The sequence below is a fragment of the Pseudopipra pipra genome, chromosome Z (genome assembly GCF_036250125.1).
Source record: "Pseudopipra pipra isolate bDixPip1 chromosome Z, bDixPip1.hap1, whole genome shotgun sequence".
Classification (NCBI taxonomy): Eukaryota; Metazoa; Chordata; class Aves; order Passeriformes; family Pipridae; genus Pseudopipra; species Pseudopipra pipra.
The window spans coordinates 60,418,955-60,444,048 of NC_087581.1; the positions used below are offsets into that span (position 1 = coordinate 60,418,955).

The 25,094-nt window shown below is 36.9% G+C and overlaps 1 long non-coding RNA gene across 1 annotated transcript; it reads left to right on the top strand.

Annotated features, from left to right (window-relative positions):
- Positions 1-540: 540 nt before the first annotated feature.
- Positions 541-7,267, top strand: LOC135406689 (uncharacterized). The gene is made up of 2 exons (XR_010426417.1): positions 541-6,236; positions 6,596-7,267. It is a non-coding gene; the product is annotated as an uncharacterized LOC135406689 (long non-coding RNA).
- Positions 7,268-25,094: the final 17,827 nt, after the last annotated feature.

Consider the following 25,094-nt stretch of genomic DNA (forward strand, 5'->3'; position numbering starts at 1 on the left):
TTGGTTATTTATATTTTTTATATTGTTTATTTGTCTTTTTTGCAGTTACCTTGAAGTTCCTTCTATTGTTCCCTTTCTTCAGCAACAGTGGTAGCTGGTGGTAGGGCTTCTCAGGAACAACAAGTCTATTCAGAAAATTTTGCCAACATAACTCTAGAAATTCATGAGAATATGAGGTAAGGCTTGTATTGTCATCAACAAAACTCAAATTCAATCATTTGAATTAAATTCAATGCTGAGGAGAATTCAGTTCTCATCAACAAAAATCAGGTTTTCAAAATTAAAGACATCTCTGAGGAATGTAGCAGAGTGTTGGTGTTTGCAAAGACTGCTACAGCCCTTATCTCTGTGATTAAAATCTGTGCATCACTCCAAAATTAATTTAGAAGAGAGAAAATAAGCATACCTTGGAAAGCAACTAAATTAAAATATATTAAAATAAGTTTTAAACTTCCTTTTAGAACTATTATTATTGTTGTCAATCTTGGACATTTTATGTCTCAGGACCTTATCTCCAGGAACACATGACGCACTTCTATTTTTACTTTTTTGACAAGTAAACCAAAACCATTAGTTAGAGAAAAAATGATTGGCATACAGTTCAGGGATAGGTGATTACTGTGAAACTGTAGAAGATAAGTAGGAAGATTAGTTTATTAAGAATGTTGGAAATACATCAGGGAAAATGATGACCAAATGGGGGAAAAAATATATTTTAAAAAAAGTTAATCAAATCAACAAAGAATGACAAAACAACTATCTAAATCTATTTACTGCTCATATTGTTCTACTATAGTTGGAAAAATATCTGTGTTATGAACTTCTGTGTTCCATGTACAATAATGAGTGAATTTGCTAGTATAGCAATTTTGCATTGCATTAGCTTATATTGTTATTCACCTAAAGCTAATATAAGGAAACAAGAGTCTTAGTCAAACAAATCCCTGGTTCCAGCTGTATTACCCAGAAGAAAAAAAAACTTTCATAAAGCTGCTTATTCTAAAGAAGGGAGTTAGAAAGTTTTCACTCCATCAAAGCACTGGTGCTTCAAAGTCTCCTTTTGATCAATAGAAAACTCCAAGGCAGAAATTTCACTTATAAAGGGATTTACTACCAATGTGTATGAATGAATAAAATGAAAGACTAAGAAAAGAGCATTAGATCACTTTAGTTTTGGCTACCAAATAATTTTCCTGGTATAGCATAACTGCATTTTTAACCAGATGAGGTACATATGTTTACCTCTGATATACCATCTTACACATAATTTGCCTGAGACTTAGAAGTTTGTGGCCAATATGATAATAGGATAGAACATTTGTAAGTAAAAAGAACTTTATGACCAGAGCAATAAAGACCCAACACCCACCTGGCCTTTTCATTCCTTTCTGATTGTATGTAAGTTTGTAGTAAGTAACTAGTAAGTAGTTAGTGGATACATTTGAAGAGTCTTTTCTTTCTAATGCTATAAGTAAGTTTATTGGGGCAGTTAAATGAGAAAACTTAATTAATCTTCCTACTTTGATTTAGAATACTTTATACAGAGGCATACCATACATAAATTTAGGACACTACAAAGTTATCTTTTCCTCCTATTAAATACAACTCTATTTTTAATGGCCATAATAATTATCAGATCCTCTCTACTGTAATGTTTGATTTAAGTTTACATAATGAGCACTGAATCTTAGAGTGCACTACATAAATCAGACTATTTTCACAACCAGTTCCAGTCTGCCTAACAGTGTAGACAAAAGTGAATTTTTATACCTAGGGGGTCATGAAACAGAAAGAAGTCCTGTGAAACAAAGCTTGTCAAATGAAAGGAGAAGAAGGACGAGGACATCTTGGGGGAGAAAGCTCTCCATCAGTTATTAGAATCAGCCCTGCGTATTGCGGAGTAACTCTTCAGGGAGAGCAGCGAGTGAGAGAATCCAGGTGCACATACACTGTGCTGCTCACCCAAACCCACTCACTGTATCACTCTACACAAACTCCCTCACAGTTCACCTCAGCTGGCATGCCAGCAGAGACATGGCCTGAATGGCATCAGAAAAACGATAAAGCTGGGTCCCTCCCCAGCACTGACACACACTGACGCCAAACTGCCCCTGTATAGCCTCCCTACTCCCCACAAAAAGCATAACCCACACCTCTGTTGATGGTTTCTCAATGCTGCATTCATGGCAATTTGACAGGGTTTTATGTTGTCTATCAAAATAAAGCAGCCACTGTCCCCCCACTGCCATCTGGAACCTATGGAAGAACTGATAAGTACTTTTTGGAACTGATAAAATACTTTTGGAACTGAAAAGACTGGGTGCTCTGTTCCCCAGTACAATTAGTGTCAAATGGAGAACCATGCAGAAGACCACCTGAAATGGGTTTCTGAAGGCACTAAATCAGCTCCATGGGGAAGACAAGAAGAATTGCTGCTTTACCTGCAATTGTGAAAAGATGGACAATGTTGATCAAAGTTGTCCAGAAAAAGACAATGAGAAGATTGAGAACTGTTTCAGTGGTATACTCTGTAGTATTTAAAAGCAATTTCAGGCTTACTGATGTGAAGCATTAGAAAAAGTTCTCTCTTGTCTAAGTTCTAAACGTTATATTCTACTGCTAACATGTTGATATTATTCTGTTTTCTGTTAATCAGATAGGCAACAAAAACAGTGAGTAATTTTATTTTTGCCCCTGTCTCCCAAGTCCTAGCAGATCCAACAATACTGTGAGTGATTTACTAAGTGTGAATTTACTCAGGGCACCACTTTTTTTTCTGGAGGACGCTTTCTATGTGCATGTTTATGGGACTACTGTAAGACACTGAACACACATTCTGTGAGAAATGATCCTCTCAGAGGCCAGGAAGCATAAGGCAGAACCTGAAAAGAAGTTTTGGAATTCTACTTTGAGTAAACAGAGAGGCGACTGTTTTCTTTTATTATTAACATAAATCCAAAGTTCCATATACTGTCAGTGTCATCATAACGCAGAACATTACTAACTTTAATTGCTTATAGGCAAGATAAGTTTTTGAATTTATTGTCTTAGAACATGCAACAGATAACAGACTATGAAGACATTTTTCTCAGGATGATCTTCAAATTTTTTCAGGAACTACCTACATCATTAGACCAAAGGTAAATTAATGTAAACTCAGAGAAGCTAGAGCAGACTGGCAAATGGCAGAGAGGATAGAAGACATAAGCAAATTTTACCTCAGCAAGCCTCTAGTCCTGCCCTGAGATACAGGAGTTAAATTCAACCAGATGAGTTTTCAAATTTCTACTGTCTGTATTTGAAAAAGAGAATTTATACTTGATTTGCTTCTGAAATAAAATTCAACCTGTGAATTCCTGAGCTTTACAAGAATTCAAGATCAGAAGTTTCACCAAACGCTTGGTTTCACTGATGAGATTTCTGTGGGAATGGTGAAGTGGAAAAGGGGATGTGACAGAGTCACTTCAAGATGCTCATGAAGGAAGGTAATTAAGATTTGTTTTTATGAAAGACTTCAAAAAGCATAATCTTGAAGTACTATGTTTATCAAGTATGCTTGGTGTTAATTCCTGACATCTCTTTGGTGGGTACCATTTCCTAATCATTCCAAGGAAACAAAAACCTGTAATTTTACTGATTTTCTTTCTCATGGTTTTAAAAGGATAGTGACGTTGCTCTGAAAACCTTTCAAGTCTTGGCCTGAATTTTCAAAATACCTAATCCTTACCCAGAATATAAACATACTACTTTTAGGTTTCATTCTTTATCTTAATGACTTGAACAACAATTTGGCCCCTTCCAATTTCAATTCACAGAACTAAGTATTTCTTCCTGCTTGCCTTTCGCTATTTAAAGCCCTCTGTTTGCTTTGAGGAAACACAGACTTTTTGTATGGGGGTGCCTTATTAAAAACTAACAGAGATGCAATAAAGAATAACAGGAGAAGATTGGGGAAAACATGCATTGTAAATGTGCTCATATGTTTAGAATCATGAAGTCACAGAAACATTTTAAGTTGGAAAAGGCCTTTAAGATCAACAAGTCTAACTTCTAACCCAACACTGCCAAGTCCACCCCTAAACAGTGTCCCTATAGCAAAATTCAGTTGATTTTGACTACTGATAAAAATTATTATAAAATCATCTGAAGTAATCTTTTTCAAGTGGTTAGGTTGTATTTCCTCTATTAAAGCTTTTTTCCTTCTGTTTACTACTTTAAATACCACTTTTTTATATTTTGTGAAACTCTTTCTTTCAAAATCACAGGACATGCTTTTCTAGGACCATTATGTTAACATCAAAAGAATATATTTGGCTTGATAAATAAGGATTTACTTTCTGATATTATCGTCTCTGTCAATCCTTAGTAATTGTATTGCTTAGTGTAGTTCTTATTTTCTTATGTACAGTGGCATTGTTCATCATATCAGAAATGTCAAGAAGCTATTTATATAAGTATTGAAAAATTTTTAACAGACTAGTTATATTGCTAGAGGAATATCTGTACAACAGCCCATCTTGTCCTCTCTCATTCCAAAAAGAAGTCTACATTAGCATTTACATTGTCCAAGTTACATCAGTATGTTGCACTATTAAGAGTACAGTAGTAGCTGATCTTGAAGAACTTGCTGATTTTAATAAAATTATTTGCAGAAAGGTTAAAATATTTATATGTATGTGCCAATATCACTATGCTTTACTATTAAAAACATCATCCTAATAAATAATTTTCACATAAACATGTACCAGATGCTAATAAACTGCTGCAACACCAAATTCAGCAAGACTGAAAGAACTTCTTTCTATCAGCAGTCTAAAATCAGCAACCAGCTGCTCTCTTACAAGTGATGAGACACCTCCAGTCTGGGACATGATAAGAAAATTCCTGCCATGAATGGCAGAATCAATTCCGTTACTCCCAAAAATTATTTTACTATTTAAAATTGAACGCAGCTTGACTCTGTAATGAATCCAACATTTAAGGGTATCAGAGCTAGCATATAACAGGCCAGTGGAATGGAAATATTGTTGGCCTTGCCATTCTCATATTTTGAAGGATACATTCAGCTGCCTCTTTGTGGGAGAATTCTGATCCTGTGTTCAGCCCAGAGCATTCTCAGGACCTGCACACAGAGACTGAGACAGTGAGCTGTTCCTACATGCTGTCCTCAGGTTCAAACTCACCCAGTACACTGTAAAACATATTGAGGCCTTTTGCTAATGTGCTGTTTTTTCCTCATTTGCTTTCTGTCTATCCATGAATCAGAAAATTGCATAACGTGCTATTCAGAAATGGACAATTTCAGAAATAATTTGCATTCTGCTAGACAATTTCTGATCCTTTTCCATCTTCCTAGGGGATGTTTGCTGAAGAAAAATGAACTCTTGCAGAGAACTGCAAAATCATTACATCACTTGAGTAGAGTCTACATTTGCTTTAAAAAAATTGTTTACAACAAGCCAATTTATTACATAGAAATCCAAAAATTCTTGAGTCTCTTGGAACCTAATAAAAAAGAGCCTGTGATGAATTGCTGTGACAATTTATCTTCTACTTGCACCATCCAGGCTTCTATTCGTTACCAGAAGATTTACATTTGTCCTACAGTAAAAACCTGCTAAATGTGCAACCTTGTCACTTGAATAAATTCACTCATTTAGAATTTCTTTGTCTGCCACAGAAGATTGTTTATTGGGCTCTCTTGCCTGAAATAGTTGTACTTTGGTGTATTTCAAATGTTGTAGCCATCTTAAACATCTGTTTATAATGGAAGTTAATTTTTTCTTGGTTTTTTTGTTTTTTTTTTAATGCAGGAAACAGGAATCAGTCAGTCTTAAGCAGTTAAATTTTGGTGAAGAAGATTTACAACTAGAGTCAAAAGAAGCACCTTGCAAAAGATTCCTTTGCGAAGAGAACAGTATGTGAGTTTCTCTTAAACATAAAAGCCTTTCCAGAAATCAGGGTCTTCATAGCAGAAACCATTAGAGAAGCTTTTCACAATGAGGTATCACACAAATTCAAATGCATGAGTCATGTAGGCTCCACCACTAACACTGCAGTGCTGGCTTTCCTTTCAGATGTCTATGTACCTGCTCTGACGTTAGAGCCAGAAGCACCATCATGCTGATCTTCCTACATCCTTGGAAGGAAACACTGCAAGGAAGTCAGGAAACACTGCCAAAGTACTGGGGAAACATGTCAATATAAAGAAGATTTTATTAATTCGCAAAGTCGAAGTAAGGAGTCATAACTGGAAATGCATTAGCTCAACTTTTGCCTAACGGCTTCATAAAAGCTAATTTAGTAAATCAAAACCTTCACTGTGGTCTTCTTGTAGCTTGATTTCCCATTATTCAGTCTTTCATAAATCTTAGAAATCTATCTAGCTATTACTTTAGGAATTCTCCTAGATATTTTAGGATAATGGGTAGAATGTTAAAGAGATAAACAAATGCTACCGCCCCTTTAACAATGACCCATAAAACATACACCAACTATTTCCTCTTACTGTGTCAAAATGATCTATTTTGGTTTGTACTTGACTTTTCTATGGTTTGTGTTTGTTTTTTGGTTTGTTTTTTTTTTCTCTTTCCAGACTTTGACCTGACATTTCCAGGCAGCTCTTGAGAGGGAGGAACACAAGAAGGCAGCAGGAACAGAAAACCTATCACTGGAAAGCAATGAGAGTCAATGAGCCCGAAAAACAACTGTTTAGTCACGGTAATCCTAATAAGTAAGAGTAATTTTTCAAGCATGTCTTATAGGCAGATATCTAACTGAACAGTGAGATAACCTTTGGAAAAAAAAAAATAAAGACCACTGCAGCTAGTAGCCTTTTAAGTTAGGATCCTCGAAAGAGTATGAAGTAAAATTGTGCATGTAATGATTGAGTAAGAAACAGATGGGGAAAATGGTGTATTATGAAGAAACTGAATTAACAAGGAAGGCTTAAATGACTTGTAAAGGAAAATAATTTTTCCAATCTTCAATGATTTTGAACACAAACCTTCAGAATTTTACTCATTTACATTTTATATTCTTGCAGTATATAAACCACCTTGTTTCATTGTGATGACCAAGTAATGAGTCTGATATCTGAATAACACTGTTTGCATCTGGCACTAGCAGATGGAAAGACTTACCAAATATACTTCGTAATATCTGTCTTTCAATTTATACTTTCTGAGTGGTGTGTTGTCATCATTAATTATGCTAACAAATAAATACAAATGTTTTGACCTAATAAAATTCTATGCACATCAAATAACTGCCTGGTTATAGTCATCTTATGACTCATCAATCATTATTTTTACCTCTTTTCTAAAGAGTATAAACTCTGTCTGACAAATGGCTGCTGCCAAAACCCACAGAAAATAACTTGCTTCCAGGCTTCTAAGAAGGAAGAGTACTTTAAAGGTAACTTTGTAAAAAGTACAAGATGTTGAAAAGATCTGACATTGTCCTTTAGCATTTACTTCCCTCTTCATCAAATCACTGAATAATGCAAGCAGGAAGTAGATTTTCAGCTAATGCCCTGAAGAATTTTAACCTTGACGGATGAGGAAAGCATAGAGATGGCAAAGACATGCAGCCAGACATCCCAATCTCTTTCCATAGGAGAGCACAACAAAGGAGAGGAATAGGCAGCTCTCTAAATGCGTGAGTATTTATACAAAAGCGACATTTGCACGTGAAATAAATTTAGAGTGGATAAGGCATAACACTGGAAACTCTGTATTAGGCAAGGTATTTGCGCTGCTCTGATATTAAAAATGAAAATCTTTAGCTTTCCTAATTTCTTTACAGCATACTCTGGAAAATATTTGGAAAAGGTAAGCTTGCCAGCAGGAAGCAAAAGTGCCATAAAAGATATTCATGTGTGTCAGAATATCTTTGTACTCCACTTGAACACTGTTACTGAAGTTGCACTGTGCTCTCTCTGGTAAGGGCTGGGCTCTTAGAATTTTGCCCAAACCCCTTCTGTGCAAGGCACCTAAAAATCTCTAAATACAAGGCATGTGTGTCCTAGATGACTTACTGGAAAAAAACATATCATCTACCAAGGAGAAATTATTTTAAAACTCATGCTGAAATTTCACATGAATGAGCCTGTTCCCTGACTGGATGAATTAAAAATTGTAGTTTGTGGTCAATATTCACTCTAATTTAGAATACTACAGCAATGTCTTAGTGTCCAATTGTTTAAAATGGTCCCTCTACAGTTCTTCTTCCCTTCTTTCTATTTCTGTCCTAATGCCAAAAGTAAAAAAATCCACCCAAACTTTTACATCATCAGCAGCATCCTGAGGAATAATTTTCTGTGGGTCTAAAGTATCAAACATAGGTGCCTTTAAAGACACTTTTAACATAAATAAATACATTATTGCCATTGACAGAAAGGGTTAAATATCACTTAAACTTTGTCATTCTGTTTTGTAAAGGAGAACATCTCAAACAGCAAACACAACCTTCAAGTAGAGAGGTGTTTTCACAGTAACATTTCAAGGAATGAACATCCTAATGAAGTCTAAGTAAGCTTAATGATAATGTGTGAACAAAGAATGGAGGTTATGATCATCACATAATTTGCTGTGAAGAGACAATATGTGAACGTTTGAAAACTCAGTTTTAATTCTCTGAGGCTTGGAATCCTTCTGTAAGTTTCCACTGGGACAGTTCCCACATTTAGCTTTGTACTCCCGCATTGTACTTAGATAGGGAGAGACAAGGAAGTAACAAAAGGGTTATCTGGAGACTGGGCAAAATTTCTTTAGAGAGAAAAACGGAGACATGATGTTGTGAGTCTTAAGTTTGAATTTATCAGAGAAAGACTGGAAGTGGGAATATGGTGCTTCCTGGGATAATGAAGGGTTTCCTAGCTAGTGCCTAGTGTTATAGTCTGAACCAGAAGATAGCAGGCCGAAAAGAAAGAATACTGCTGCTGTTCAGCAGCCCTTCAGTAGATTAATAGGCTGACAAATAAAACCTGTAATACAGCAGCTAACTGTAAGAAAAGATAATGGTAAGGCAGAACAAGAGCCACAGGAGTTAAATTCTCATATTTTTGATAGGAAGATTAGCAAAAAGACCTACAGAAGACTTCAGACACAGTGTGATTCCTAATGAGACCTGAGTGCCTTAAATATGTGAGCAAGGGACAAAACAAAATGCAGAAGCAGCAGTCCCTGAAGGACAAGTGGTCGCTCTGTGGAACTGAGTTTCCTTTCCCTGCAAGCTCTCACATTAACTTTGCTGCCTTACATCCTACAAGCTTCTGGAACCTCACAGTACCACAAAACTAAACTGGTTGAACAACAAACTCCTAGTGTTTTGGTTATTCATGATGGGAAGTTCCAAGAAATGGTGAACCATCTTCCCTGTTCATGCCAGCAGAAGGGTTCTGGCTGGTTCTGGGCAGACAAAAGTCTCCTCCCCACGTGAGGAGCCACAGCATGTGTAAGCAGAATAAAGGCTCCAATTAAGCCTTCTTCAAAGATAGGTGGTGAGAAATTCAGCTGCTATTACTTCAACTCACTTACTTCAATTTGTTGACATACAGAGGAGTATTAAGTGGACACATAGACATTCTCAATGCCTTCAACAATTTCTTCAAAAGCATTCAGCTTGTGGTTGAATCTGCAGTTCAGACTAAAGAACACTGAACAATGCTCAGAGTGGAACAGAAAACACTAGTTTAATCATATTTATTATTCAGTAAAACATTGAGATTACAGAAATTACTTTTTTACTTGGAAGGGAATTCCCTTAGAGTGTACCCAAAAAATAGAAAATACTAAATCATGATTCTTCTGACTGATTTGAGTTGAAAAATGATTCCTAGAAAACTACTTAGAAGTACATAGCCTTGAACTGCGATGTCCACAGAGATTTTTGCTGAGTTATTCAGTAGGGAACATAATGATACCTTTTTTTAGGTACTATGGAAATGTTTTACATTACCTCTTAGCATTTTGGTGTGTATGCTTATTTGTGTCTTGTGTGACTACAGAACACCATCTTTCTGATGTTCACATTTAGAGTATTTTAAAAGGTTTGACTTGGACACAATTCTAGGAGAGAGCATATGGGCTGCTGGCTCATTGTTCTGCTGTCCATATGCATTCGTATCACATGACAAATTTCTTTTGTATAGTCTGATTAAAGCATGATATTTCTGTCTCATTTCATGTCCCTTTAATGTAGAAAAAAATATTTCAAATTATCTTGCATTTATTTTCAGGGAAGAAACATGCATATAAGCAGAACTGCCTACAGCTGTGCCGCTGCACTCTAACCTGCATATTCCCATTCCACCACTGCAGCCTGAGGACAGCGAAATGCATCCTTCCTATTCTGTCCTGTGTATCCATAGCTGAGGCTGCTCAGACGTAGAGATGAGCAGAATTTGCCCCATGCAACACCTGCACTAGTGAGAAAGATTCAGAAAGCAGATGGATCCCAGCAGGACTTCAGTGTTCAAGTTGTGATTGAGAAGCAGGCCGTTAAGGCGTGAAAAAAAATATATCTTAAATTCAGCAAGCACTACAGAAATCACTGAATTCAAGAATGTCACAGTTTTAGTGCCCTTTCAGAAAGTATCAGTGCTACAATAGCTACAAAGTGTTACAACCTACCCACAAAAAATGGAGTATATACAGCTCAAGGTATCACCAGAAGGACTATGCTCTCAAGAAGTTCTGAGAATGTGTAAGATCATTTCTTAATGTTCACACTAAAACAGTCCTTGAAGGGTGATATGAACTTAGGCTATGCCAGCTACTATCCTGCACATCCTTCAGTCATTGGACAAGGTCCAGAGCACACATTCCTAGGGTCATTTGGGGCATGCAGAACCCTTTCTGTTTTTCAGGGAGCTCAATAAGAGCCCTTCCCCGCCCCCCTCCTATAATCCCCTCCTAGCTGCAATTCCTCCATGACTTTTTTCCAATTATAATTTTTTCCCTAATATCTCAAAAATCATTACATTGTTCCCTGTTTTAATGTGGCTGTGGAGGGGGGAAACATGCAGATGCACTTTCTATGGTTTTTAGTGTTCTTTAAAGCAAACGCTACAATTTCTGCCTATTCTGTTGAGGTCAGGTTCAGCCTACACATGACTTGAGCCAAACTGGGACAATAGCAACTTTTCTTCATCTTTCCCTTTGGTGTTGTTCAAGTCGTCTGGATCAGAAGATATGGGACTCTGTGTAGAAACAAGGTATGCCCAGATTTCCCCATTCCTCATTCACAGAAAGGTGAGACAAAATCAGTTCATCGATGTAACAAATGTAAACCACTATTTTTGGAAGAAGGTGAGGGAGCAGGCACAGAGGGGAGTTATTTTAAAGAACTGAGTAGATCAATTGACTGATTAAAAGATTATATGCTCTTCTTCCAGATGTCTCACCTTTACCTCCACAGTGCTCTCTTCAACATGTATAGAGTCATTTCAGCAATACCCCAGCATTAGCTTGAGAGCACTGATTTTCCACTGTTACTTTTGTCTGTGCTATACAGTTAAGGAGCAATTTTACCTTTACTGTTGAATTCTTCCTTTCTCTCTGTCTGAAAAAAGTAGCTAATTCCTCACTCATTGTTAATGCTGTAGATTTTTTTTCTTTTAGAGTCTGATCATAGGAGATGAAAGGATTTATTCATTTTATTTTAGATTATTACGTCCATCTGATTTCTCATGAGTCTTCCTTCTCAGGAATTATTTCACTAAAAAGATGTGTTCATGCTGCCACTCCGTGGCAGTGACAAGATAAGTAAATTCAAAATGTCCATGTTTATGTTGCTCTCAAAAATCTCTTCGAATGATTCCTAAGTTATATTAAATATCACACATATGTTTTCTGATTGTAGAACAGGAATTTGTTCATATAGCTCTGCTGCTCAAGTTCACACCGGGCATGTACAAGCAGTGGCTTCAATTAAAGCCATGATACTATTCCAGATTTCCCGAACAATACAGACATACTCAAGAGAAGAATTTACTTCCTATTTGTTCTGAGGCTTTTAAGTTAACATTATTGTATACTATATAAAAACAACTTAGTCTTCTTCTCAGGTCCACAGGAGGTATTTGAACTGGAGTTTCCTCTTTGCTTTACTGGTGTCAATTCTGAGTGAGGCAAACAATCCTTTGTATTCTGCTACAGAACAAACTTTGATTTTTCTGACCCAGTCAGCTGGACAAATGACATTTATTTTTCTACCCTGCTAGAGCCCTTATATATCTGTCAGGGCCAAAACATTTCCAGTCCCAACAGCTGCTTTACTGCAGTGGAATATACAAAAAATCAAAAGAGAAAGCATTGATCTCAAGCAGAGAGGCAGCTGGCAGGCCTCTGTAATTAAATTCCTGGCACTTCTTGTGTGTTTTTATAATTTTCCCTGAGTCAGCAGATAAAATTAAAAGTGTCAACTACCAGAAATCACTCTGCAGTTTCTTAAATGTCAAGACATATTTGTAGGTCACTGCTCAGTTAGGCTCCCACAGTTTTCCATTTACAAATGCAGTTCATTGCTTCTGAAGTATCATATCACACATGATTTTGGGCCTTCGAATGATTGAGGTCTGCCTACTCCCTCCCAGACATGAACATACCAGCTGGTCCTCTCTACAGCCAAGGTATTCCTGCTTGGATCATGGCTTGACAAGATCATATACACCTCCATACTTTAAAAAATATCTTTACTGATAAAGTTTTCAATTAAAAAGAACCAAGAAAATGGTACAGTGAAATGAAACAATTTCATTTCCTAACAGTTTAACCAAAGAGTCTTTTCCTGTGATACAACATAACTAATCTTCAAAAAAGCTCTCTGTGACCTTGAATCTCTGCATGGTTATATGAATTAAATGTCGATATGATTCCTTTCCCCAACAGCATAATTTCCTCATGCTTCAGGTAATTACTGAACATTTCTCTTTTATTTTGTTTTCTGTACTCTCTTTTGATGTTTCTACAGTTTTTCATTCCATTTCACTGCACCAGAATCATAACAAGGCAGATATTTGTTTTTTACCTTGGTGCTGATGAAGGATCTTCAAGCTACTGAACCTCAGCTGTGGCCACATTGCTGTGGTCACAGTACTGTGTAATGGAGGTTCAATTCTGACCTCCATAGTTCAAGAAAGACAAGGAGAGTCCAGTGGAGGCCACAAAGATGATGAGGGATCTGGGGCATCTCTCTCACGAGGATAGACTGCAGAGCTGGGCTTGTCAAGTCCAGAGGAGACTGAGAGGATCTTATCAATATATACAAATATCTCAAAGATGGGTGCCAAGAGGAGAGTTCCAGACCTTTTTTGGTGATGCCCAGCGACAGGACAAGGAGTAATAAATTAAACACAAGAAGTTTCACCTCAACACGAGGAAGAACTTCTTTACACTAAGGATGGCAGAGCTCTGGAACAGACTCTCCATGGAGGTTGAGAAGTCTGTCTCTCTGGAAAAATTCAAAACCTACCTGGACATTTTCCTGTGTCACCTGCTCCAGGTGACCCTGCCCTGCCAGGGTGTTTGGACTAGATGATATGTAGAGGTTCCTTGAACCCTAACAATTCTATGATTCTGTCATTCTCTTGTCATCTCAGGTGGCAAAAGGTCTTAACCTCTTATTACCAGAGAAAAATCTGTCTCAACTCTACAACCTGTCTTTCACACAAGGGTAATCAGGTAAGACCTTGGATTAAAATGGTCAATATCACAAATAAAGTAGAGGTGCATTAAAGTTCTTATACTTCTGTAACATGGTTTGCAGAATGCCTTAAAGGCCTTACCAATATCTTACATCCTGCAGCAATAAGAGATGGCTCCCTTCTCTAGCATTCGTTCACACATGCTTAGCAGTTGGACTGGGTCCTAAATTGACCTAAATTTCTCAGTTGTACATGAAGAGTGAGAATCTGCTCCAACATTTTTACTTTCTAGTTCTATCTTCAGAATGTAAGCCTGGAATGTAAATACAGTTCCAAAGACTATCCTAGGCTCATAAATAAGGAGCTGCAGTGCACATGTGAAATTTATTGCTGGGGTTTTGTAATTGCAATAGTAAAACTTTCCTGGAATGTGTACCTTAAGGTGATAGACCTGATTTTGCTGTCAGATGTTCTTTTTATTTACACTGTCTGATTACAAAACAGAGGAAAATAATGAATAAATGCTAAAGTGCAGGAGATTCTAAGGACTGCCTCATCCCTGAAGTAAACTTTGACAATATTTGTATAATCAGCTCAAATAGCCAATTGATACTGAATCCGAAAAATCGGTCCGAAAAACTGCTCAGAGACTTTTTATCTTTAAGCAGCAAGGTACTTGCTTATTCAACATTGGGAGCAAGCCAGCTCGCACTGGACAAACTTGCTCGAAGGCTTCACACAAAATCAGCATTTTTATACAATCTTCAGATGTGATTAAATGCATATTCAAGTGATTACAACATCTATCTATGCATATTAATAATAGGCGGAGTATAGGTGGAGCTCAGGCGGGACTTGGGGTGGTGCTTCTCTTGGCCCTCAATCCTGAGGGTACTTCCACTCTTCCTCCATGGGTCTGGGGGCTTAAACTCATCTTCCTCAGCCTGACCCTTCTTCTCTTCCATTGTTCTTGACCCGCTCACTGAAGCTTGCAAAAAGCCCTGGCTCCTGGCCTATTTCTTCTATTCAAATGTCTACCTTATCCTACTACATTTCTAATTTATCACTTCTAGGCCTATTACATGTTCTTGTACTATTCTCTTAAGCTTTGGTCCAGTAAGTAGAACAGAACAAGCACAGATTGGTTTGGATGTTGGTAGCTTGTTAGCAGGCCCAAATTTCTTAGTTAACTCTTTTGGACCTGGCCTCCTGTTTCAATACCACAACAATTTGCATGACTCCTCCTCTGAGTTCAATTCTGAAAAGAAAACATTGTGTGTTAACTACAAAGACCAGCAGTCTGTCAGAGAAACCATAATGTACATACCAAATCCACTTGAAACTAACAATAACTTCCTTAATTTCCACTTGACTTTATGCCTCTATTCATGCGAGCATTCTACCATTTTGTTCCCAGAAGTGTAGAGAAAAGATTTTTTTACTTTTGGATAGTAGTAACCATCACCTGCTAATTAAAAAAGTCTGCTTTTGTGGGATAAGATATCTCTCATATTGATGCCTTCCTTCACAACCCTTCCTTCACAACCCTTCACAACCCTTCATTCAAAGATACAATACTTTCTGCATCCAAGCATAAAGCTGGAATTACCTAGATTATTGCTTCATTTAAAGTACCATCATTTTCTTCAAATCTGTCACCCATCAGGCATTACTCTTTTGTAAACTGGCCTGTTCTTCATATATTTGTTTACAGTTCCATAAGGAGTACAGGAGACATCCACTTTTTCAAAACATTCCTATTACTCAGAAAGAAAACAGGAGATTGTCATGAATTCTGTTAATACTTCAAAACACTAGGTTTCCACCTGCACTGCTGTATCTCACATAGCATAGGGCTAAGAGATCAGCAGAATTTCTAGAAAATGTCCTGCAGAAAGTACGAGAGAAAAAGCACTTCTATCTGCCACGATGACTGAGAACCAAACATTACTGGTGTCGATGGTTGTACAGGATGCCAAGGATGCCAAGGATGCCAAGGATGCCATGCTCCATAAATGCTGCCAACACCTCATCACTCTCTACAACTATCTGAAAGAAGATTGTAGACAGGTGGGGATCAGCCTCTTCTTCCAGGCAACAGGTGACAGGATGAGGGAACATAGTCTCAATCTGCTCCAGGGGAAGTTCAGGTCGGATATTAGGAGCAATTTCTTCATAGAAAGGGTGATTAAACATTGGAATGGACTGCCCATGGAGGCCTGGAACTCTTTAAGAAAAGACTGGACATGGACGTAGGGCTATGGCCAAGTTGACCTGGTGGTGTTCAATCAGGGGTTGGACTCGATGATCTCAGAGGTCTTTTCCAAACAAATTGATTCTGTGATTCTGTGAAATCCCCTGCCCAGCCTGCTACCATAGTGATTCTGTGTTGTCTCTCATGAAGTTTTCTGCAAATATGTGAACTGACACAGATTTGTTGTTTAAAATACAGTTCCTACAACATTTGTGTATTCTATATAATCATGCTTCCTGTTCTTGTAGTACCTAATCATTTTAGAGATTTAAAAGCAGACCGTTGCATTTATAAGTCATTTGAAGCAGTCTGCATAAATATCTTTTGTAACAGAACAAAGTGCAAGTGATTATAAATTAATTTCACATAAAGTAATTCCAGTATTTTCCAGCAACCACTATACTAGAACTTAACCCAAACCTGTTTCTTGGTTTGTACACATTTTTAGATAAGTAAAGTATATCAATGCTTTTACTTATCAAATCAAGAACACTTGCTATTAAGCAAGAAGCTTTGTAACTTCAGAAAGCTTTATCTATTTTGAAAGTTATGACTTAAGAGTCACCAAAAAAACCCTAACAAAGCAATAAAAAACATTCAAAACAATTAAAACAAACAAACAAACCAAAAACAAACAAACAAAAAACAACACAACATTTTCACAGTGTTTACTACAGACTTCATTTCAGCCACAATATTATTCATATTCTAATGAATACTGCAGTGAATCCCAAAAGGGTAATGTGTGAGTTTCAGGTGGCTTTTTCTAATTCAGTGATGTAAACTGAAATAAATTATGCAGAAGCCAAAGTAGTTGGTGTCGCTATCTAGAAACTCACAGTTCTAGACAGGGATATTCATAATTCGAAAGACAACATGTTATGGCTGCTCAGGCCATTTGACATGAGAGGAAGGTTAGGAAGGCTTGAGACCACAATGCCAAATACAAAAAAGGTAAGAGTACAGATCTGGGAGCTACAAGCTGCAAATTATTTTCATGTCAATTTGTTACGTGACTATTTAATTTTAACCTCTCAATTTACTCAATAATATCTTTCAGATGTGCAATGATGATTCACTTAATGCCCGATCTTCTTGTTATCAAAAATAATTTACAATTTCAGAATTTTTGCAATTTCAAGATTTTATGAACAGCTAATCAGAAATTCCATGTTCAATAAAAAACTTGCCCCCAGCCTGCTTTTGTGGCAAATGACTTTAAACAGCTTAGGAAACATGAGGACAAGACAGAATACCAGTATGATTTATTAATTTGCTTGGTTATATCTCATGTGTTAAAGTGAGAGAGAAGATGCAGCGATTCTAATTATCAGGTCAGGATTTAGGCAGCAGCAGCATTTCTGAAAGCTTCCAGGCAGAGGACTGGGGGCCAGAAGAATGCTGAAGTGTATTGCTGTAAATGACTAAACACAAAGCTGGTGCTTGATAACTCTGCTTTCCCAGGTAATCAATCAGGACAGTAGGCAGTTTTAAGTACAACCTCTAATTGTAGGTTAAACCTAGCAGAGTACTATTATGAAGATTAATTGTTAATGTCTGTAAAAGGCTTTAAGCATGGAGTCATATAAATGCTAAGTGGCATTATTATTTTCATAGAAAATGGACGAGTCACATATTTTCATTTTTCTTTTTCATGAATAGATAGAGAAGACCTGCTTCCTGCACAAAAATATAAATAGATGTGAGTTATGAGCTCAAAATTATAACATGGTGAACAATTGGAGCTGTCTTTTTACGTTTACAGCACATAATTACTGTCTGGAACTCAATGCCACCAGACATTGCAGAGAAAAAAATAGATTTAAAAAATGAGATTATGTATTTGTTGCTGTTTTTTTCTGAAATAACTAATATGACAATCCTCAAAACTACATTCAACAAGTTAGAGACTCCTTAAGAGAATTAGATTATTAGAAAAGAGATAGTGTTTCAGTATTTGACAGCACTATGTCAAGTATGTCAAAATAACTCCCTGCAACTGAGGCCTTAAAAATTGCTTCCTAATATGGAATTAAAGTCTTCATAAAAAACCAAGAACTGTTGCAGCTGTCTAAAGATAAAAAGTATATCATGGCTTTTACCAAAATGCTTCATAATTTATTACAACCACCAATAGCCCATGATCAAATCATACCTCCTTTTTAAGGCAACAACCATGTAAAACTATGGACATTTTATTTTTTCCCCAGAGCCTGGAGGGAAAGAAATAATAAAACATATTTTTTAAGTGCTGTCCTGAATCCCTACTGAAGTTAAGTACAATTTATTTCATTATATAAAGCTCTAAGAATTAAGATCTAACATCAAAGGAAGCACACTGGCCAATTACTTGATAGCTCAGCTGAATGGAGCTGCCAGAATTAACATGGCTAGGTGTGGGGTGCAGCATCAGCTTTCCCATGAGAGCAGCAAGGCAGAAAACCTACTTTAGCTCAGCCTTCACCAGTATATGACAGGACTATATAATGTGATCCAGAATCCCTTCCTATTTCCCCGGGTGAGTACTAGAGGAAGCATCATCTTTGTCATCGTAGCAGCCAGATAGGTGAAACCCTAATGCAACTCTGAACACCATTCTGTTTTAGGAATGACTAAGTATGACAGAGGTCCTCAGAGCCTTCATGAAAGAACACCATCCAGCAATCCGTGACAGAGAAGATTATTTAAGACAGTCATTATTATAACAAGTAAAGAAACACATGCATTTGTCTCTTAATCTAAGCTTACTTAAAATCATTTTACTCTATTATCACATCAATTTAGAATATAACTTTCCAGCAGCAACAGATTGTTATTGAAACTACTTCTCTCCTGCTGCATTTAAAGTCTCTCTCTCAGTAAAGTGAACTAAATTGTTATCACAGTGCTGAAAATGCAATATAAAGAATTTCTAACATGAGCAAGTACTTCAGTTTTCTCTATCACAGAAAGGCACTCAAAGCCATGCTTTCTCTGCTTCACATATGACTTTTTTAGTGTTTCTATTCATGCTAACTCCACAGATTCTGTAATCTATTGGCATAGGGGTTTTTTTGTGAAATGGCTGTCCCATACCAAGGAAATAAATAATCTAAGGGGCATGCTGCTCCAGAGCTACTACTGACAACCTTAAGTTCACCAGTCAATAATTATACATCATTATTAAAAGGTTTGACAGAGTCACACAAAATATTTCCATGAAAAAATTCACAAACAAAGAGATTTGAATGAGGAAGATGGGAAAGAAGGTAGAATCCATAAGAAGATATGATGAGAAATTATGGAAATAGACAACTCATTTTTCTTATTTATTGACTAAATGTCAACAGACCCTCAAAAGACTTCAGCTCCAGACACAAGCTTCCTGCTGGAAGACCTCGAGCATGAAAATTTTTTCAGGTCATTGTAGTCTGTTGTTTGCCTAACCCTGGTTTATTTCCACAGCCATAATTCCATCTCTCATAAGTAAGTAATCACAATATGGGTGTTGTTCCTGTAGTCTCAGCTCCACTGCATGGGATATATATCAAAAAGGCGTATTATGAAATCTGTTTACAAAAGTGTTCTTAAAAGGTGTCCTCAGAACACACAAAACCACCTCTGGGCACTCTGCTCTGTCCAAAGGAAAAAGAGTTTGAACATTTCTTTTTGACTTTAGGTCAAAATCAGATAATAAATCAGAATAGATATAAAACAGAAAAGAAAAACATATAAACCACCATGATTTAATTTTTTAAAATGTAAATTCCTTTATCCATAATTTAGAAGAAATTTAGATGCTGTTAATTACAGAGAAGAGGAAGACAAGAAACAATTGCTGTCCCTCTAGTCCTGTGGATGGATCATGTCTCCAGCTGACAGAAAATCTGAGACCAAGTCTCACCTCTATTTAATTCTAAGCCATATTCTTCAAATTTCCACCACCGAGGCAAATGTCCTAGTTGCCAACTTATAATGATGCTGGCATCACTTTCTCTTCTCTTCCTACTTGGTTTTGTGAAAGACTGCTAAGCTACATCATGGCTTAAAGCCCAGCTTCATTAAAAATAAAGAAATTAGAGCCCTAACTAGGAACTGGAAGTCAGAATACTTTTTTTTGGATTAAGGCTGTCATTCTTGAGAAGGTGCCCACAAGCAAATTATTTATCATTTCAAAATACTTTTTTTTTTTACGTTAGCAGCCGACCAGAAAAAACAGTCACTAGTGACATGAAAATCTCTGTAAGAATTCCATTTGAGGTATAGAAAAGTCTAGGACCTAAGCTGTATAAATAAGTATTATTCTATTAAATTATGTACCAATGTTTTCAGAAGCATTCAACTTCTAATATATTTCAAGAAGAAGAAGAATTATTTGAATGACTTTTAAAAACACATTTTCTGCAAATTAATTATTTTGTTTAGGTTTACTTCTCTAATAAAACCAAAGAACACTTTAAATTAAAAAATAAAATTTTAAAATTCAAACTTTTCTTTCTGGCAAGTGGAGATCAACCAAAATAACTGGTAAATTTTACTCTACTTTTAGTTATCAGTTTCTAAAAATAGCAGTAAAGTCACACTTTTTAGTGAACAAAATTGAGTTGGAAAATCTGATGTCTATTATCATTTCTTGTCTCCTGCCCAGCCCAGATTATTTTGAAGATCCACTCTGAAGGGCAGAAGGGAAAACAGGAGCTATTTCTAGGACAGATTGATTTTTGCCAAAATGACAACAACTTTTAAGGTTTTGACAGTGGAATTAACTCAGAAAATCCAGATTAGAAAGGAGGAATACAGTAGATCATAAGAAAGTTTTCCACATATGTAACATCTCCATGCATCTAGTATATACATCAACATACAGAATGGAAAACTAATCTAGTTATATGTTTCTGGCTTCAGGAACTACCTTTAAAATTGATACTGTTTCACTAAGTGGAGGTGCTCCTTTATTTTCAGATTTTCAGAGATTCATCCCATCTTTTTGATCTCATCCACAAGTCAAATTTTCTTTTCATTTCTTCTACAATGACTGAAGTGTTGACTCTTTTGCCACAAAGTAGATTTTTGTTGCGTTCACCTTCCCTCTTGCAAAGACAAAAAGCCAGCAGATCTGGACTTACCAGAGTCATCTCTGAAGGACAGGAATACAGAGGGTGTCATAGGTTTACTTGTTCTAAAAAACCAAGCAGGGAATTTTTCTTTCCCCTGCCTCACTATAAAAGAAAGATGTTGAATGGGGGAGGGTAGTTTGCCCTGGGCAATTGATCCACACGAAAGAACTAACTAGCAGGCCTGTGTTCCAAGCTGATGGCCCTCCTAAAGCTGTAGGGAGGAGTGATGAGGTTTTTTTAATTCTCTCCTCGGAAATGGGGCCACTTTTGCCTTAACTCAGGCAAGGTGTGTATTGGAAAGATTCTGAGGTTGTTTTGTTCTCTGCTTAATCATCTGGCTGTTTTCTGGCACTGGCTTGCCTGCACCCTGTTCTGCCCCCAGCCCAGATCTGCTCAGATTTCATCAGAGAGGCTTTACTCATCTGCAGAGGAACTTTCTGGGGAGGAGGTCGCCCTTTCCCTCCTCCACTCCCATGTTTGGCAGCAGTTTGTGCCCACCAATGAAAGGGGGAAATCCCGGCCACAGCCAGCTGCAGATGGCGTGAGTTTTCGTGGGAAGACCCCTTTTTCCCCTTTTCCCCTTCCCCTTCTCAATGGGGATGGCGGGGGAAATCTCCACTGCTGCACACCAGGGCTCCATGGGCAACCCAACAGCATCCCCTGTTGACCAACGCAGAACACTGCAGGCTCTGCTCCTCCAGGGATCCAACAGTGTTCCCTGCTGACCATGGTTGGAATTGCACCAAAAAGCAGAAAGTACCGAAATGTTTCCTTTTGAAGGGGATTTTTGGGTACAGGATTATTGTTTGTCTGTGTTCTTTTGTTGTTCTGCCAATATGCATATATGCTTTAATAAAGGGTTGTTATTTTTTCTTTTGCCATACTTCCTCAACCGGAGCCTCTGAATTTCAGATTTAGAATTGCTGAGAGAGAGGAGTTTGGTCTACCTCATAACTCATCCTACTTAGCAAAACACTTCAGTCTCATTAAACTGAGACTGAGGGTTAAAACCAAAGCCTACACACAGTTTCTCTGGGAAAGCAGCAAAGTGAAAAGGTGATGGAGTGGATTGCAAACATTCACACTGAAGTCAGGTAAACCTGAAATACATTCACAGACAAAGCTCAGAAGACTTTACAAAAAGTTATGCTTAAATTTCATTTTAAAAGGGAAAATATTTTAGTAATTAATGAGAAAGAAAGGTTAATGTGCAACACAAATTTTTAACCTTATTTACTAATGCTTTCTGAAGTCATCTCCCACAGCAAACAGAAGGCTAAACACAGTCTTCCCCTCTGAGCAGGAAAGGATTATTGATATGGGATGCTGAAGTACAGCTTATGGTAGGATGTGGTAGTCTCTGATCTCAGCTAGGCCATATTGGTGGCTTCCCTCATGCAGAGCACAAGGTAGTATTCAACACATAGAAAAGAAATAAATAAGACATTATTTCTCTACTGTCTCTGAAAACATTACACTTGCAGCTGTTACTTAACTGAATAGGACCTCATTGATATGGATGATAAAGGAGAAGGAAATGGTGTATCGCAAGATGGCTTGATTAATTATATTGGGTCAACACAAAAAGCTAAAAATAAAACACATGACACAATCCAAGTTACCTCTTCTGTTAAATTAATCTTTCTGTTTCTGCCAAGTGGAAGAATCTTATTCATCAAAGTGAAACTTCAACTCATTTACTATAATAAAAAATGAGCTTTCAATGAAATTTAATGAGGTTTCAAAATATATCAAATATCAATCCTATTTTGGGATAACATTGTTTGTAAAAATTATTCTTTCACAGGCGATTTAAGTTCTGATTGAATGACAAGGCTATATCTATTAGTCTTAGTAGGCAGCAAAATAATTGGGGTTTCCTTGTTCTCCTTTACATACTCTGTATAGATTGAAAAATAAAGCAAAATTCTCATTTCTAACTATTAGGGAATCTTTGTTGTACAGGCTTTTCTTAGTTATTTGTTTGGCTGGTGCAAGACTGATCAGGAATTGAAGAGGTGGGGGTGTTTGAGGTTTTTGTTTGCATTTTGTTTTATTTTATTTGCTTATTGTTTTGATTTTGATTTTGTTTGCATTTCTGTTTTGGTGTTTGTTGTTGGTTTGGTTTTGTTTGTTGTTGGCGTGTTGGTTTTTGGGTTTTTTTATGGAAATAGCTGAGTTCTTCTGCAAATACCCAGCTGAATTGATATCATCTTCTGAGAGGCCACAAACAAACTTGCACTGCATCTGCCTAATGAAGTGGAATTTCAAATTTTCAGTTTCACCCAACACTTTACAGCTCTGACAGGGCAAGATGCTCCTCTAACCCTTTATTTGTCCACAAAAACAGTGAAATTTACAGTAAAGATTAAACTTGGATTATCTATCCTTCACGAATCCATACTGGTTATTCAACACAAAGGATTCTGTGAACAATGCCTGTCTTTCAGATTTGTCATAGCTGGCACTGGCAATGCATGAGGAAAGAGTGGAGGAACACAACTGTGGCTATGAATGTATTTGGCTTTGTAAAAACCTTTATTATTAGAGGACATAAGGACAAAGAAAACTAACAAAATATTAAACTAGTCTTTGCATACACTTATTTAAAAATATATATTCATGTATTATCTATTTAAATGAGAAATTCCCAGTCAACAAACAGTTGTTTACTATAAATGTTATAGTGTGCAACGGTAATGAATCATGACACTGTCTTTCTATTCTGATCATTATCAGACTTGGCTATTTCTCTGTTAGCGAGGGAAATCTATTAATCTCTGTAGAAATATATGAACTTCGTTAATATTTGATATTTCTTTTAATCTACAGTGAGCAAAGTGTAAAATAATCAGTATATCAAAATTTATCAGTATATTAAAATAATGAAATTTTGCTATTATTTTCATGTCACATAGCATGGCTAATTAGTATTACAAATAAAAACCTTGATTAGTGAGTGTTCACTATAGCTCTTTATTAGGAGCTTGGAGTAATCAGATTGCAGCTTAATATACAACTTGAAAATAATATGTGAGCCACAGTTAAACAACAAAGGACAGGTGATGAGACAAAACTATTTCATTCTTTTAAAGACCTCTGCAAAATACACTGATTTAAACCATGTCCTGGATTAGTCATTTTTCAATATGGGCAACTGAAAAAAAACCAAAGGTCACGACTGACCACTTGTAAACTTTATAACTATCTCCTGCCATGGCTGCTTTTTGGGGCAGAAACACCCATGTATAAGCATTGATCTGTATGTGCGCATATGCAATGATGAGAGTGGGTGTCTGAAAAGCATAACCATCACTATTCTGCAGATTAGTGCTATCTTGAGACGGCCTTTGAAATACATTGTTCATAAACACCAGAAGAGCCCAATTATTACATCTTTTATTTTTTAATGCACTTAATATTATTTTTACTTACTAAGCTAGTAGGAAAACCTCTGTTGTGACACTCTGTCACTACAATACTATGCCTTTTTAATGATGGAAAAATGTATAATATAAAAATTCAGTCAAGATTAACAACCAAAGAGTGCTTTGATCATATGTAAACAGCCACTTCAAATAAACATTTTGCCCAGAAGTTCTGCTGGAACTGTATTCAAAATCTGGGGGAATATATCAAGAAGAGCACTGGGAGGGGATCTCTGCTTGCTAAGAACAACAATGTGCAGTGAGGGAGTAAAGACTCTCTCAGATGATGTCTCAACTCTCAGTATGAGCCAGAGCTGCATCTTCAGGAGGACAAAGGAAATAATGCAGCCTCTAAATGACCAAAGACAACTTTTTAATATTGCAGCTGCTTCCTAAAGGGTAGTCCTCTGCATTCTCTCGGAATAGTTCTATGTTTCATTTCATGTTTCATGTTTTGCAATCACCTTATTATCTCCCCAGGAGCAGTAATAGCAGTGAACAAACTGTAAACCTGTCATTCAGAGCTGCAAAGAACTGCCACAGAAATCATGACAAATGCTGTGAAGACAGGGCAGGGAAGTGCATGGTGCATCGATGCCTCTGAAAGATGCCCACATGCCCCCAACACAACGAGGACTGTAGATCAGGAGACAAATAAGGTGGAGCAG